Source organism: Adiantum capillus-veneris, chromosome 15 (assembly GCF_014529385.1).
Source record: "Adiantum capillus-veneris isolate H3 chromosome 15, ASM1452938v2, whole genome shotgun sequence".
Classification (NCBI taxonomy): domain Eukaryota; kingdom Viridiplantae; phylum Streptophyta; class Polypodiopsida; order Polypodiales; family Pteridaceae; genus Adiantum; species Adiantum capillus-veneris.
In genome coordinates this window covers 133,578,799-133,592,624 of record NC_140945.1, presented here as the reverse complement: position 1 = coordinate 133,592,624, position 13,826 = coordinate 133,578,799, and the positions used below count along the sequence as shown (strand labels likewise).

General features: G+C 42.7%; 1 pseudogene; it reads left to right on the top strand.

The window, feature by feature from the left end:
• The first annotated feature begins 5,550 nt into the window (after positions 1-5,550).
• Positions 5,551-12,116, top strand: LOC147441517 (peroxidase P7-like; annotated as a pseudogene).
• The last annotated feature ends 1,710 nt before the right edge of the window (positions 12,117-13,826 follow it).

Sequence of the window (13,826 nt, the reverse complement as noted above, 5' to 3'; positions counted from 1 at the left end):
CGGTCTGCTTTGGAAGCATCACAGTATTCATATCCGAACCCGCTTGCAAACCTCGTCATGAGCTCGCCGTTGGAGGGGGCAGCCCAATACACCTTATGTTACAGAAGCCTGCATACATCGTAAAAGTGGTCATGCACCTGGTGGAGGAATCTGTTGTGTGGTTGCTGTACGGGGGTCTACTGTGCTGTGGTGTTTGTAGCAGGGGCCACCTACTATACCACCTCTGTGCTCTGAGTCAGGTTTTTGTGCTTCCTAGAGGGAGTGTTCTTCTTGGGATTCATCTCTGTAGAGGGTGTTGCTGTACGCTTTATGCTTTTGTACCGGGGGCAATGGGGGCAGTGTTAGGAAATATGACGCAGCTAAATAGACATTTGAGTAGATTACTTAATGGGGAGAGAGAGATTTCACACACAAGAGATTATAGAGTAGAGAGAGAGAGAGAGAGAGAGAGTACACACGATATACGTGGTTCACCCAATGTGGGCTACGTCCACAGGAAAGAAGCCACTCAATGGCTTTAGTAGGTTACAAAGGGATTATATCCTTTTGGAGCTCCCGCCTTGCTTCACTCTCACCACCTCACACCCACCTTGTTGCATCAACTTCACACTATGAAATGTGTGTAGAAATGGCCTGATCCTTTAATAGGCCAAAAGGGTTGCCCTCTCTCATGAGAGGCAGCCATGTGTTGCAGCTCTTGTGTAGATAAGTTCAAATCGGACTCTCCAATCTGCCCATGTGTGGCCGCCCTTGAGAAGACGAGTCCGCATTTGAATTCGGCCACCGGCTAGCAGCCATTGACTTCCAACCACCGGCAACCGGCCAACCGGCCAACCGACTGGTCATTTTTCGAACACTTTCCGGCAAAAAGGAATATTCCGGCCAGTGATTTTTATTTTCGATGAGTGATTTTTCTTCACACATGGTGGCTTCTCCTCATAATGGGGGCCTTACAAATGTGCATTTTTACCATAGAAAATTACAAGGGGTAAATGAGGCTCCATACTTAACAGGCAGAGCTTCACCAGGGCTATGGCAGAGTGCGACAGGTGCAATGGGGGGCAGACCGCGATGGCTACAACATGCAATGGGAGGAGCACGATTAATGGAGGAAACACGAGCTCTGGGAGCAGAGCGAGAACACAGGTACAGGCGTGCGTCCAAGTGACAAGCTAGTTGCATGAGAGGAAAGGAGAAAGAGGACTAGGAGTGTCTAGGCCATGATGACTGTAAGTTCAAAAAAAGGGGACCCACTCCACCACTTAATGGCTCGCATGCATCTAGATGATAGGTACATAAATTATATTGCATGCAAATTTAGAATTTCCCTCTCCCTCTCCCTCTTTTCTCAAATTTGAAAAATGTTGAATTTCCCTCCACCTAGGTGCTATTGGTGGTACCACCAAAAGGTGCTAAAAGTGGTACCACCTAAACATGCTTTCACCCTTTTTCATGATTGTATCCATATTGATGACATTGGAAGCTTTGTATATGTTCTCTTGAAGCATCCCCAAATTCATGCTGTTAACGGTTGTGTATGCATGTGTAAGGGTTGAAACAAATGGTGTGTGGTGAGTGTGCTTTGTGTTGTGGTCTTGCCAAGTGTTTGAGCATTGAGAGGTGTGTAGACACTAGTCTGCTAGTGTGTGTTGTATATTTTACAAGTGTTTTTGATAGGACAAGGGAGTTGTGAATGCCTTGAGATATAACAAGGCCTTGTATTCATTTGTGATGGATGTGTTCCCCCATTCCCCCTTTCTAGCTTCTGGTGCCCCCACACAGAGGAGCACAGTGATTGCTCCTAGATTGGTGTGAAGTTGTAGTTTTTTGCATTGGAAAGCATGGCGATGCAAAGGTATGGAATAATTTCATAGGCAAGGAGAGTCTAGACGAGTGGACTGCAGATTTTGAGTTGTATATGTTTATTAAAGAACTATGTGTCTAATCCTCAACATGTTTTGTGGGAGAATTATGAGTTTATTAAAGAACTATGTGTCTAATCCTCAACATGTTTTATAGGAGATTTACAATCTTGGTGATGATGGGTCATTGAGATTGAACTAGAAACCATTCTCAATTGTAGAGTTAGCCAACTTAGAAGTAGAACTCATGTTGAATTTTTTGTCAAGTGGGTACCTATCATGTAGAAGATGCCTCATGGGTTGATTTATATGTCTTACATGTTGAACACCCCTTCTTCCAGCTCTAAGGTCAACGTTAATTTTGACAAGGAGAGAATGTAAGAGGACTTATCTTCAAATTTTTAGTAATTACTTTTATTTGAAGGAAGTTTTGGGTGTTTTGAGGTTTGTCCACAATTTAGGAGGTCATTCTAATTATATTCCTTTAGTTACAAATTTTGGTCCAAGGTTTACTTTGAGAGCCACTTTCTGAGGGTTCTAATATGAGATTTTGGAAACATGATTTATGTAGGAAACACAACCTTAAACATAAGAAAAAGGAATGGTTCTTTGAGTATTTTTAGATTCCATCGTTTTGATGCTTGTTAAAGCCCTTATATATATTAAGGAAAAATTGAAAAATGCATGTTTAGTTTACATCGTTTTTATAGAATTTGCCAACTTGTAGACCTTCATTTTTGGTTGGATAATCCAAGCTAGATGTGTCTTTTTTGTATCACACAACCATCAAAGAGCGTGATGAGGAAAAAAATTCCATGTGAGATGAGCTTCAACAGATTTGGAGCTGATTAAGAGCTATAAGCCGTTGAAGATGGCTAAAAAAGTAACATGTATGGGATTTTATTAGTGTTATTTTGGGATCGTGTGCTCCTATGATGGCTCTTTTTTCAACTCTATTTTGACTTTTCTTTCCTAAAGTGGCTACAAAAATAGCCACTTTTGGGCTAGCTATTCTTCGAGACGGTCTCTATCATTGGCACATGATACATGATTGTGATTGTGATTGTGATTGCGTGTATGTGTTGGGATATTGGGATTGGGAGTGAGAGTGAGTGAAATGTGATTGAGAGTGAGATAGCTTGGTGGTGGTCGAGACGTTATGATAGGAGGTAGATTCTCAGCTTGTCCTATCTATTCTGTGTATTTTCTCAATTTTTTGGTTTTCAACCCGTGTCCTGTCACAAAGACTAGTGACATCCACTATGTTGTGCATTCTCCTTGTGCTTGGGATACACAAGGAAATTTCCATTGATGGTAAGATAGAATAGTTTCTCTCAATGTGGTGAACATACATCCGTGTACACATGAAAGAGAGAGAGAGAGAGAGAGAGAGAGAGAGAGAGAGAGAGAGAGAGAGTAATATAAAATAGAAGCAAGAAAGTTTCACAAAAAAATGTGTGTGTGTGTGTGTGTGTGTGTGAGAGAGAGAGAGAGAGAGAGAGAGAGAGAGAGAGAGAGAGAGAGAGAGAGAGAGAGAGAGAGAGAAATAGTTTTAAACCATATTTTAGAAGAGTGGATTGCAGATTTTGAATTGTATATGTTTATTAAAGAACTATGTGTTTAATCCTGAACATGTTTTGTGGGAGAATTATAAGTTTATTAAAGAACTATGTGTCTAATCCTCAACATGTTTTATAGGAGAATTACAATCTTGGTGATGATGGGTCATTGAGATTGAACTAGAAACCATTCTAGATTGTAGAGTTAGCCAACTTAGAAGTAGAACTCATGTTGAATTTTTTGTCAAGTGGGTACCTATCATGTAGAAGATGCCTCATGGGTTCATTTATATGTCTTGCATGTTGAACACCCCTTCTTCCAGCTCTAAGGTCAACGCTAATTTTGACAAGGAGAGAATGTAAGAGGACTTATCTTTAAATTTTTAGCAATTACTTTTAGTTGAAAAAAGTTTTCGGTGTTTTGAGGTTTGTCCACAATCTAGGCCATTTTAATTATTTGCCTTGAGTTACAAATTTCGGTCCAAGGTTTACTTTGAGAGCCACTTTTTGAGGGTGCTAATATGAGATTTTGGAAATGTGATTTATGTAGGAAACACAACCCTAAACATGAGAAAAAGGAATGGTTCTTTGAGTATTTTTAGATTCCATCGTTTTGATGCTTGTTAAAGCCCTTATATATATATTAATGGAAAAAGTGAAAAATGCATGTTTAGTTTACATGGTTTTTATAGAAATTGCCAACTTGTAAATCTTCATTTTTGGTTGGATAATCCAAGCTAGATGTGTCTCTTTTGTATCACACAACTATCAAAGAGCGTGACGAGGAAAAAAATTCCATGTGAGACGAGCTTGGACACATTTGGAGCCGATGAAGAGCTATAAGCCGTTGAAGATGGCTAAGAAAGTAACGTGTATGGGATTTTATTAGTGTTATTTTGTGACCGTGTGCTCCTACGATGCCTCTTTTCAACTCTATTTTGACTTTTCTTTACTAAAGACTAGAGTCAACTATAAAAATAGTCACTTTTGGGCTAGCTATTCTTCGAGACGGTCTCTATCATTGGCACAAGCTACATGATTGTGATTGTGAGTGCAATGGTGATTGTGACTGCGTGTATGTGTTGGGATATTGGGATTGGGAGTGAGAGTGAGTGAAATGTGATTGAGAGTGAGATAGCTCGGGGGTGGTCGAGACGTTATGATAGGAGGTAGATTCTCAGCTTGTCCTATCTATTCTACGTATTTTCTCAATTTTTAAATTTTCAACCCGTGTCATATCACAAAGACTAGTGACATCCACTATGTTGTGCATTCACCTTGTGCTTGGGATACACAAGGAAATTTCCATTGATGGTAAGATAGGATAGTTTCTCTCAATGTGGTGGACATGCATGCATGTACACATGTGAGAGAGAGAGAGAGAGAGAGAGAGAGAGAGAGAGAGAGAGAGAGAGTAATATAAAATAGAAGCAAGAAAGTTTAACAAAAAAATATGTGTGTGTTTGTGAGAGAGAGAGAGAGAGTTTTAAACCATATTCTTAGACTTTGCTAGAGGCCTTACCCGATTTTTCTTTTCAGGCAAATGGCAGAAGGCAGCATCCAAACTATCCGCTCAAGCATTTTTCACTCCAACATTACAATTTGGGTGGGGGAAAAAGTGACTATGAGGTGGATCCACACTTTAGGAGGCCATTGGTTGCTATGGCGATTTGCAGTGGGATAGATTGTGTCATGAGCAATGTGAACCGAGCCTTATCTCAAGAGAGAGAGAGAGAGAGAGAGAGAGAGAGAGAGAGAGAGAGAGAGAGAGAGAGAGAGAGAGAGAGAGACACAGAGAGAGAGAAGCTATGTGCTGCACATAGCCGTGAGAAGCACGTAAGTGATTATGCATGAGCAACGTTGAGCATGCATGCATATTGCAGAGATCAGCTGTGCAAAGACTCGTTCTTGAGGGCCAGCTCGATCTCCTCGACCACTACATATATCGACTTTGGACACGGGGACTCCAACCAACTAATTTCTGTACAGTACTTTAGATCAAATCGCGCTCTAGCTACTCCCTAAATATCAGAGAGCTGCGCTTGCTGATCAGCTCTACATAGTTGATATTGCTATTCTACCCACTGCTTCGGCTGATCTGCATCTGCTCCTGGTAGATATAATTTTCCATGGCCGGACGTCCTGTGAATACTCTAGTCATTAGTCTCCTGCTTGTTAGCTTGACCATCGGCATATTGGGAAGCGTCGACGCCGGCCGCAGCTTGCAAGGCACCAGTGGCCCACTGCAGTATAGCTTTTACAAGAGCAGCTGCCCCAGCGCTGAGTCTATCGTGCGGCAGGTGGTGGGCAACGCAGTCTCCCAGGAGGCCCGCATGGCCGGCTCGCTGCTGCGATTGCATTTCCACGATTGCAATGTGCAGGGGTGCGATGGGTCGTTGCTGCTCAAGAGCATCCCGGGCGTGCTGGAAGGCGAATAGGAGGCCCGCCCCAACGACAACTCCATGCGGGGCTTCAAGGTGATAGACGACATCAAGGCTGCGTTGGAGAAGGAGTTCCCGGGAGGCGTCTCTTGCGCCGACATCCTGGCCATGGCCGCGCGCGACTCCGTGGCGGTGGTAAGGTTTAGTTGAATCTGTTGCTCGCTTCAAAGTGTTCTTCTTGCATCTGCTTCCGCTTATGTATAATCTGAATCCTCATATGTTTATTCTACTAATATTCCAAAGTGTAAGTGCTAATGATCTCACTCTGTCTGCATTTCAGAGCCGCGGCCCATCCTATCGTGTTCTGCTCGACTGGCGTGACAGCCTCACCGCCAGCCGCTCCCTCGCCAACCGGAACCTGCCCGGATTCAACTTCAACGTCAGCGACCTTGTCGCCAACTTCGCCAATGTCGGCCTCTCCCCCAAGGACATGGTGGTGCTCTCTGGCGGCCACACCATCGCCAAAGCCAATTGCAACACCTTCGTGTGAGAACTTAGAGATTAACATAAATGTGATTAATATCACTATTAATTAATATGCTAATGTCAATACATAAGAGAGTGCAAGATAGAAATAGAGCAATGATAATAGATTGCACTTGAATGGACAGTGAAGACCTTGTTACAAATGAGGGCAGCTAATGGGATTTATATACAAGTTTAGGGAGTGAGGATTATCCATCACATGGGAATTATAGGTAGGTGGGAACACATGTTGAGACTTGCATAGGTAAAAAGGGGTCCATGTGGGAATTAGGGAATAGAGGTAGGTGGAAAGGAAGTCCACACTTATTAAAATCATAAGTTACTTTCACATCCCCCCTTAAGGGTGGACTTCTCGTTGTAACATTGAGATTGATGAACAAAAGAGCTTTGTGAAGTAGCCATGTCGTAGATACATGCTATCCCCCCTCAATGAGAAGTTCATCCGGTAGGGATCAAACTCAAATTACGCGATGAAGTTGTTTGTTTAGTGGCGGGCACAAACTTGGTGAGAAAGTCTGCCCAATTTTCTACAGATGGAACATACACTAGCTTGATGAAGCCATTTGCGACTAATTCTTTCAAGAGATGGAAGCTTATCTTAATGTGTTGAGCTTGGATGAGAAGGAAGGTGATTCTGTAAGTGCGATGGTAGACTGATTATCACAAAAAAGAGTGATTGGATCAACCGAGATATTGAAGGGTAGCTTCAATTCGTTGATCAATTGAGAGATCCAAGGAGCCTCGCAGGAGGCAAGAGCAGCAGCAACGTATTCAGCTTCAGTAGAAGAACTTGCAATAGAACATTGTCGTTTGGTTTGCCAAAAGATAGGACTACCAGCCAAAGTGAATACATAGCCTCCTGTAGAAAAACATCGAGGGTCGTCGCCAGCCCAGTTGGCATCAACATATCCTGAAATAGAGATGGGGCTAGAGGGGTCGTAATAGTAAGTGAGGGCATAGTGTTGAGTGGTGCGTAAGTAGCGAAGGGTGCGCTTTGCAGCTTGCTTGTGCACTTTACAGGGCTTTGACATAGAGCGAGAGAGGATATGGCCTGTGTAGCAAAGATCGAAACGGGTGCAAGAGATAAGATAACGTAATTGTCCGCGGAATTTTGGGAAATGAAAGGATGGGCAGTAGAGTGCATCAGTGTGAGTGTAATCATGAAATTCAGGAGCAAGCTTGTGCTTAACATGCAAAGGGGTAAATTCAGGGGTTGAAGAGGACATACCATAGAAGAGAAGGAGTTCTTCAATGTATTTGGATTGAGATAATTGGATAAATTTACGTGCTGGATCTCTTATGACTTCAATGCCGAGAAAATAAGTCATAGGTCCTTTGTCGGTTACTGGGAATTCATGAGAGATGCAATCAATTGCTTGTAGCAACATGTACTCTGATGTGCCAAGAAGAGGAATGTCATCCACAAAGAGGCCTAAGATAGCCATGCCTTTAGAGGTCTGCCATATGTAGATATTATAGTCTGCCATAAAACGTTCCCAGCCACATTTGAGCAAGTAGTGGTGCATGCGGATGTACCACTCTCGTGCAAATTGTTTTAAGCCATAAATGGGCTTATGCAATTTACATACATAATTAGGGTGGTGAGGGTCTTCAAAATGAGGAGGTTGTAGCATATAGATGAGCTCTTGGAGCAAGCCATGTAAGAAGGCAGTTTTTATATCAAGTTGATGTAAAAGAAGATTAAACTTAGCAGCAAGTGCAATAAGAAGCCGAAATGCAGTCATACCCAGTACTGGCGAATAGGTGTCGAAGTAATCCACACCTTGTTGTTGAGTGAAGCCGCGAGCGACAAGGCGTGCTTTGTAGCGATCAACTAAGCCGTTGGGGTGGTATTTCTTCTTTAATAGCCATTTGCAAGAGACAATGTTATGATTCTTAGGAGGTGACACAAGCTCCCAAGTGTTAGATTCTTTGAGGCCTTGGAGTTCATCCAATATAGTGGCATGCCACTCCTTGCTCTCGCTAGAAGCGAGGGCATCGAGAACAGAGAGGGGAAGGGCATCTTCAAGAGGCTCTGGTGGATTTTCAAGAATCATTTCATCACTTAGGACAGCAGAGAAATTGGTGGCTTCATAGATCTCGCGAAGAGAGAGGGTGCGGCCATGTGAACTAGAGGCGGCTTGGTCCAAGTGTATAGCCGAAGTGTGTTGCGATGGCAAGGTGGCAGAAGTAGAGCTATGAGGCTCGACTTCGTCGACATCTGCTGGGATGGGAGTAACTGGCAAGGTTTCGTGGGAGTTGCGGAAAAAAGGTGAGACCGGTAGCGAAGGTGATGAGAGCTCACGAGGTGGAGCACCGAGTGTCTGCGCGTGTGATGGAAGTAGTGGCAGTCGGGATGGACGGTGTTGGTGATGGTGTCAACTGTGAGGAGATGGGTGCAAGAGGTGGTGCAAGAGTGTTGCCGATTGGCTGTGCATGAGAATGCGAGACACAAGGAGGTGGATGGGCGATGAGGAAAGGCCTTTGGATGGTGAAGGGAGACTCAAGATTGTGCCTAGAAGGGTGGGAAATTTGCATGGGTGTGTGTGTGGGTGAGGCCGTCAACAAAGATTGATGAGAAGAGTGGACTGGTGATGAGAATGTAGGGTGCAATGGTGGAGAAGATTTTCTTGAGATGATGAATTCTTCATCAAAGACGACAGTACGGGCAAAGATAAACTTGTGATGGTCTAGGATATAGAGGCGGTATGCCTTGATGCCAAAGCGATCACCATAGCCGACAAAAGTTGTGCGTTGAGCACGTGGTGATAGTTTTGATAAAGGTTGTGTCACAAGTGGGTATGCAATTCTTCCAAAGATGCGAAGGTGGCCAAAATGAGGTGGGTGACCGTGCCAAAGGGTGTAGGGTGTAGTAGTAGGATTGCGGGTGGATGGAATGCGGTTTTGAATGTAGCATGCAGTGGCGGTAGCTTCTTCCCAATAGGTGTCTCGGAGGCTAGCTTGAAGAAGCATGGAATGAGAAGCTTCAAATAGTGTGCGATTCTTACGCTCGGCATGACCATTTTGTTGTGGGTGGTCGGTGATAGAGAATTCATGTCGAATACCAGCAGAAAGACATAGATCTTTGAATGCATGAGAAGTGTATTCCCCACCATGATCTGTGCGGAGAGTTTTAATGTGGCAACCATGTTTAGTCTCAACTAATGCCTTGAACGTGCAAAAATGAGAGAAGGTTGAGGATTTCTCGGCCGTGTAGTAAGTAGTTGTGTATTTTGAGAAATCATCCATAAAAGTAAGCATATACTTATTGCCAGTGAGGGAGTTGACGGGCAATGGGCCACAAACATCAGAATGGATGAGGTCGAGAGGTGCAGTGGCTCGTGATGATGAAGTGGGGAATGGGACATGATGTGCTTTAGCAAGAATGCAGCCCTCACAAAGTGTGACGTGAGTCAGGTGCTTGAGAAGACCTAGTGCAAGTTGGCGATGAGTGAGTTGGTGCAAAACCTGTTGAGAAATATGTCCTAGTCTATAATGCCATTTGAGTGTGTTTTCTTGTGTTTTTATGGATGATGCATATGCATGTGCAGGCGATGAGTCACCCAATGGATAAAGACGCCCAGTTTTGGGGACCAAAGGTGTGACATACTGACCATCTTTGTTTAGTGCCGAAATGTGACAGCCTTCTCGCACGAATTTGATGATGATGCCGTTGTCGGTTAGCTCGCTGACAGAGATGAGATTTTTCTTGAGACCAGGGACATAATATACGTGAGAAATAGTGGTGTGTAGGCCATTAGGTAGGTTAATGGAAACATCTCCATAGGCTTTGGCGAGCTGGTGGTTGTTATCATCGAGGCATACTTCTAGAGAGTGTTCTAGATAAGTGATGTTGGATAGCCAGTGTAGGTGATATGTCATATGATGGGTGGCACCCGTATCAAGTAGCCATATATTGGGATATGAAGTGGCTATAGTGGTGGCATATAGTTACAAAGGATAAGATGGGCTATCATAAGTAGATATGTCAGCATAATGAGCTTGACCATAAATAAAAGGAGATGGTTGGCCATGGTGTGTTCCCCCTTGAGAGTAAGAAGGATATAGATTAGGGTGAGAGATAGGATGATTACCTTGATTGCGTGGTTGCCAACAGTCCTTTGTGAGGTGTCCAAAGCAATGACAATTGGTGCATTGCTTTGAATTTTGGTGATTGTGGTGGATTTGAAATTGTGACTTTCTTCCAGAATTATCGTGTTGTCGAGGAGGGCCCGAATGTTGAGGCTTCTAGTTGTTGTAAGGGCATGAGTTTCTTGTCATAGTGACAAGTTCCGTGGACTTCTGCGAGCTGCTAGTGTGGTCGCGAAGCGTTTCCTCCTGATGGATCTTGGCTACAAGATTTTGTAGCTGCAAGTTAGCCGTAGTGGCCTGTGTAGTGATAAATGCTCTCCATGATGCAGGTAGGGAAGCCAATAAGAGCATACTTTGAAGCTCTTCAGGGATGGTAAGCCCTGAGATAAGTACTTCATCTAGAAGTATTTGCCATGTCTCCAAAAACTTAGAGGATGATTGACCCTCTTGCATGGTAGTGTTTACCAATTTCTTGATTAGGGAAACTTGGTAGACGAGGTCAGAGTGCTCGTAGTTCTTCTCGAAGAATTTCCAAATGGCGCTAGCAGTAGTTAGCTTTTTCACCATTTGGACTTGCCGATCTTGGCAATGGAGAATGAGCTCCATCTTGGCACTATTGTTTTTACTATGCCAAGTATTATAGGTGTCGATGAAGTATGTTGAATCTTTGTCTTCGGGGTCTTCGGGGTGGTCAGGTCGCTCTTCAACTCCTGACGTGACGTCCCAAAGTTGCAACTGCTTGAGGTAGAGTTCCATCCGAATCTTCCACACTTGGTAGTTAGTGCCGTTAAGCTTGTCGATAATGTAGCGGGGCTTGTAGGTGGATGCGGAAGATGAATTAGAAGCTAACTCGGCCATCTTTCGAGGTTCCGGATTCCTTGAAAAGAATGGAGAGTGAGGCTTCGAGTATGGGCTAGAGAGATGGAAGACCCTTAGCGCTAATTAGAAAAATTAATCTTAAGCTCTATCGCTCTGATACCATGTGAGAACTTAGAGATTAACATAAATGTGATTAATATCACTATTAACTAATATGCTAGTGTCAATACATCAGAGAGTGCAAGATAGAAATAGAGCAATGACAATAGATTGCACTTGAATGGACAATCAAGACCTTGTTACAAATGAGGGCAGCTAATGGGATTTATATACAAGTTGAGGGAGTGAGGATTATCCATCACATGGGAATTATAGGTAGGTGGGAACACATGTTGAGACTTGCATAGGTAAAAAGGGGTCCATGTGGGAATTAGGGAATAGAGGTAGGTGGAAAGTAAGTCCACACTTATTAAAATCATAAGTTACTTTTACACTTCGCTGCACGGTTGACCCCCAACACCGACGACCCCACCGCCCTCGAGTCCAACTACCGCGCGTCGCTTGTGCCTCAGTGCCCTACCGGTGCCAATGCTGCCTTTGTGGACCTCGACGTCGCCTCCCCCACTCTCTTTGACAATGGCTACTACTCCAACCTTCTCAGCAACCGCGGACTACTCCACTCCGACCAAGTGCTCTACTCCACCGTCGGCACCACACGTGACCAGGTGGCCTGCTACGCTAAGAGCCAGGCCGCCTTCTTCACCACCGCCATGATCAAGATGGGCAATATCGCCCCCCTCACCGGCTCCACGCAAGGAGAGGTATGCACCCAATGCGGCTTCGTCAACAGCAGCTAGCCAGTTCTTACAAGCTAGACTTTCTCCCTACAAGGTTGCCTAACAGCTATGATCACTCATTGAGAGGATCGACAGAAGCTAAAAGTATACATAACATTTCTAAATATCGAAAAAGGAAAATGATTCTTTTAGCCCCTTGAGAAAAAACATATTCACAACATTTTAGCACCCACATAACATTCAAGTGTGGCTCCTTAATCTTTTATTGAAGTTATTTTGTATAAAAAATGTAGAATTCAATTAGCTTGAAAAGTGTTGCTTTCGTCGTTGTTGAGGTGGTCTAGTTTTGTCAAACAAGTGTGCTTTGACTGGTGTAGGAGATTGCTCCATAATACTTTTTCTATTTAACGTCTTTTGTATACCATAGTAAACTTTCAATTAGCTTGAGAAGTATTGGTTTCTTTGTTATTGAGGTAGTTTAGTCTTATCAAACAAGAGTGCTTTGCCCAGTTTGTAAAGCAGATTATTCCATGATCCATTCAATTTATGAGACTATAATGGTGACTATTCGATTGTGAAATAAGAAGATTCAATTTTATAAATGAAACCAAACATTTTTCTTTTTTACTGATATTCTCAGCCTCCAATTTTTCCACTATAATTTCAGACTACTATTCTCATTGATCTACAGTGTCGTGTGTTGAGAGAGAAGGAGAGAACACAGAAGTAGAACCCCAAAGGGTGTAGAATACACACATGAGATGATGTATATATATAGGGGACCTGGGTGCCATATATAGAGAAACCATATATTGAGTAGCTTCACATATAAGCTCAACACCCCCCCTCAAATAAGGGTCCCTAACTGTGGATGAAAAAACCCTTGGGGGATCAAGGGAAAAACCCACAGCTCTATATACACCCACCGTTATATTATAAAAATCATTGAATATACAAATGTTTACGAGGAGCTACATCACTCCTTTTACAATGAATGTTTTATGAGGAGTTACATTACTCCTATCCTATCAAATACAATAATGAATACAAAGGTTCAATAAAGAGGTGTAAAAGCTATCGATTAGCTTGTAATCAAAAGTGTCTCCGTGAATCTGCTGTGTAGCTTGTCATCAATATCGCATCACCAAACATGTCTTCATGTTGTCATCAATATGGCATCACCAAACATATCTTCATAAATCTTTTATTGTCACCAAGTTTTTCTTCATAAAATCAATTCTTTGATCAATCCTACATAGATCATAGACTCCAAAAAAAAACATGTCATGAAAATTATTAGCATTGTTAATGAAATAATTACGTTCACAATGCCATAAGAGATGGTTCGCGACGCCACTCTTTTGACGACATATATACGCACGACAACATATGGTACATAAAGTATAAACGTAAAAGTACAAAATGATATGTGTATATACTACATAAAACAACATTTATCAATGTAGTGATCAATGAATACCATCAAAGTATTAACAAAATATCATCATTATATCAATAAAAATGAATAAATGATCATGGTATCAACGAAAAGCATCATGATATCACCGAGAATAATCATTGTATCAACGAAACAACATCATGGCATCACCGAGAATAACCATGGTATCAACGAAACAGCATCATGGCATCACCGAGAATAACCATGGTATCAACGAAACAACATCATGGTATCACCGAGAATAACCATGGTATCAACAAAACATCATCATGGTATCAACAAAAATCACCATGGAATCAACGAAATATCAT